Source organism: Chiloscyllium punctatum, unplaced genomic scaffold, assembly GCF_047496795.1.
Source record: "Chiloscyllium punctatum isolate Juve2018m unplaced genomic scaffold, sChiPun1.3 scaffold_683, whole genome shotgun sequence".
Lineage (NCBI taxonomy): Eukaryota > Metazoa > Chordata > Chondrichthyes > Orectolobiformes > Hemiscylliidae > Chiloscyllium > Chiloscyllium punctatum.
This window is the reverse complement of record NW_027310417.1, coordinates 73,138-77,178: the sequence shown is the minus strand read 5'-3', so window position 1 is coordinate 77,178 and position 4,041 is coordinate 73,138.

Below are 4,041 nucleotides of genomic sequence, written 5' to 3'. Positions count from 1 at the left end.
ACTCTCTCTCCCCTCTGTGTTTCCCCCACACTCTCTCTCCCCTCTGTGTTTCCCCCACACTCTCTCTCCCCTCTGTGTTTCCCCCGCACTCTCTCTCCCCTCTGTGTTTCCCCCGCACTCTCTCTCCCCTCTGTGTTTCCCCCGCACTCTCTCTCCCCTCTGTGTTTCCCCCCACACTCTCTCTCCCCTCCCTGTGATTCCCCCACACTCTCCCTCCCCTCCCGCACTGTGTTTCCCCACACTCTCTCTCCACTCCCGCACTGTGTTTCCCCCACACTCTCTCTCCCCTCTGTGTTTCCCCCACACTCTCTCTCCCCTCTGTGTTTCCCCCACACTCTCTCTCCCCTCCCGCACTGTGTTTCCCCCACTCTCTCTCTCCCCTCCCGCACTGTGTTTCCCCGCACTCTCTCTCCCCTCCCCCACTGTTTCCCCACAATCTCTCTCCCCTCCCTGTGTTTCCCCCGCACTCTCTCTCCCCTCTGTGTTTCCCCCACACTCTCTCTCCCCTCTGTGTTTCCCCCACTCTCTCTCTCCCCTCCTGCACTGTGTTTCCCCCACACTCTCTCTCCCCTCTGTGTTTCCCCCACACTCTCTCTCCCCTCCCGCACTGTGTTTCCCCCACTCTCTCTCTCCCCTCCCGCACTGTGTTTCCCCCACTCTCTCTCTCCCCTCCCCCACTGTTTCCCCACAATCTCTCTCCCCTCCCTGTGATTCCCCCACTCTCTCTCTCCCCTCCCGCACTGTGTTTCCCCCACACTCTCTCTCCCCTCCCGCACTGTGTTTCCCCACACTCTCTCTCCCCTCCCTGTGTTTCCCCCACACTCTCTCTCCCCTCCCGCACTGTGTTTCCCCCACACTCTCTCCCCTCCCTGTGTTTCCCCACACTCTCTCTCCCCTCTGTGATTCCCCCACACTCTCTCTCCCCTCCCTGTGATTCCCCCACACTCTCCCTCCCCTCCCTGTGATTCCCCCACACTCTCCCTCCCCTCCCGCACTGTGTTTCCCCACACTCTCTCTCCACTCCCGCACTGTGTTTCCCCCCACACTCTCTCCCCTCCCTGTGTTTCCCCACACTCTCTCTCCCCTCTGTGATTCCCCCACACTCTCTCTCCCCTCCCTGTGATTCCCCCACACTCTCCCTCCCCTCTGTGTTTCCCCACACTCTCTCTCCCCTCTGTGTTTCCCCACACTCTCTCTCCCCTCTGTGTTTCCCCACACTCTCTCTCCCCTCTGTGTTTCCCCACACTCTCTCTCCCCTCTGTGTTTCCCCACACTCTCTCTCCCCTCTGTGTTTCCCCACACTCTCTCTCCCCTCTGTGTTTCCCCACACTCTCTCTCCCCTCTGTGTTTCCCCACACTCTCTCTCCCCTCTGTGTTTCCCCACACTCTCTCTCCCCTCTGTGTTTCCCCACACTCTCTCTCCCCTCTGTGATTCCCCCACACTCTCTCTCCCCTCTGTGTTTCCCCCACACTCTCTCCCCTCCCGCACTGTGTTTCCCCCACACTCTCTCCCCTCCCTGTGTTTCCCCACACTCTCGCTCCCCTCTGTGATTCCCCACACACTCTCTCTCCCCTCCCGCACTGTGTTTCCCCCACACTCTCTCTCCCCTCCCTGTGTTTCCCCACACTCTCTCTTCCCTCTGTGTTTCCCCACACTCTCGCTCCCCTCTGTGTTTCCCCCACACTCTCTCTCCCCTCCCGCACTGTGTTTCCCCCACACTCTCTCTCCCCTCCCTGTGTTTCCCCACACTCTCGCTCCCCTCTGTGTTTCCCCCACACTCTCTCTCCCCTCTGTGTTTCCCCACACTCTCGCTCCCCTCTGTGTTTCCCCCACACTCTCTCTCCCCTCCCGCACTGTGTTTCCCCCACACTCTCTCTCCCCTCCCTGTGTTTCCCCACACTCTCGTTCCCCTCTGTGTTTCCCCCACACTCTCTCTCCCCTCCCGCACTGTGTTTCCCCCACACTCTCTCTCCCCTCCCTGTGTTTCCCCACACTCTCGCTCCCCTCTGTGTTTCCCCCACACTCTCTCTCCCCTCCCGCGTTGTATTTCCCCGCACTCTCTCTCCCCTCCCGCACTCTCCCCTCCCGCACTGTTTCCCCGCACTCTCTCTCCCCTCTGTGATTCCCCCACACTCTCTCTCCCCTCCCCCACTGTGTTTCCCCACACTCTCTCTCCCCTCCCGCACTGTTTCCCCCACACTCTCTCTCCCCTCCCGCACTGTTTCCCCCACACTCTCTCTCCCTCCCGCACTGTTTCCCCACACTCTCTCTCCCCTCCCGCTCTCTCCCCTCCCGCTCTCTCCCCTCCCGCACTGTTTCCCCGCACTCTCTCTCCCCTCTGTGATTCCCCCACACTCTCTCTCCCCTCTGTGTTCCCCCACACTCTCTCTCCCCTCCCGCACTGTTTCCCCACACTCTCTCTCCCCCACTGTGTTTCCCCACACTCTCTCTCCCTCCCGCACTGTTTCCCCCACACTCTCTCTCCCCTCTGTGATTCCCCCACACTCTCTCTCCCTCCCGCACTTTTTCTCCCACACTCTCTCTCCCCTCTGTGTTTCCCCCACACTCTCTCTCCCCTCCCGCACTGTTTCCCCCAGACTCTCTCTCCCCTCCCGCACTGTGTTTCCCCCACACTCTCTCTCCCCTCCCGCACTGTTTCCCCCACACTCTCTCTCCCCTCCCGCACTGTTTCCCCCACACTCTCTCTCCCCTCCCGCACTGTGTTTCCCCCACACTCTCTCTCCCCTCCTTGTGATTCCCCCAGACTCTCTCTCCCCTCCCGCACTGTTTCCCCCAGACTCTCTCTCCCCTCCCTGTGTTTCCCCCCCAGTCTCTCTCCGCTCCCGCACTGTGTTTCCCCCACACTCTCTCTCCCCTCCCGCGCTGTGTTTCCCCCACACTCTCTCTCCCCTCTATATTTCCCCCACACTCTCTCTCCCCTCTGTGTTTCTCCCACACTCTCTCTCCCCTCTGTGTTTCCCCCACACTCTCTCTCCCCTCTGTGTTTCCCCCACACTCTCTCTCCCCTCTGTGTTTCCCCCACACTCTCTCTCCCCTCCCGCACTGTTTCCCCCACACTCTCTCTCCCCTCTGTGTTTCCCCCACACTCTCTCTCCCCTCTGTGTTTCCCCCACACTCTCTCTCCCCTCCCGCACTGTTTCCCCCACACTCTCTCTCCCCTCCCGCACTGTTTCCCCCACACTCTCTCTCCCCTCCCGCACTGTGTTTCCCCCACACTCTCTCTCCCCTCCTTGTGATTCCCCCAGACTCTCTCTCCCCTCCCGCACTGTTTCCCCCAGACTCTCTCTCCCCTCCCTGTGTTTCCCCCCCAGTCTCTCTCCGCTCCCGCACTGTGTTTCCCCCACACTCTCTCTCCGCTCCCGCACTGTGTTTCCCCCACACTCTCTCTCCCCTCCCGCGCTGTGTTTCCCCCACACTCTCTCTCCCCTCTATATTTCCCCCACACTCTCTCTCCCCTCTGTGTTTCCCCCACACTCTCTCTCCCCTCTGTGTTTCCCCCACACTCTCTCTCCCTCTGTGTTTCCCCCACACTCTCTCTCCCCTCTGTGTTTCCCCCACACTCTCTCTCCCCTCTGTGTTTCCCCCACACTCTCTCTCCCCTCTGTGTTTCCCCCACACTCTCTCTCCCCTCTGTGTTTCCCCCACACTCTCTCTCCCCTCTGTGTTTCCCCCACACTCTCTCTCCCCTCTGTGTTTCCCCCACACTCTCTCTCCCCTCTGTGTTTCCCCCACACTCTCTCTCCCCTCTGTGTTTCCCCCACACTCTCTCTCCCCTCTGTGTTTCCCCCACACTCTCTCTCCCCTCTGTGTTTCCCCCACACTCTCTCTCCCCTCTGTGTTTCCCCCACACTCTCTCTCCCCTCTGTGTTTCCCCCACACTCTCTCTCCCCTCTGTGTTTCCCCCACACTCTCTCTCCCCTCTGTGTTTCCCCCACACTCTCTCTCCCCTCTGTGTTTCCCCCACACTCTCTCTCCCCTCTGTGTTTCCCCCACACTCTCTCTCCCCTCTGTGTTTCCCC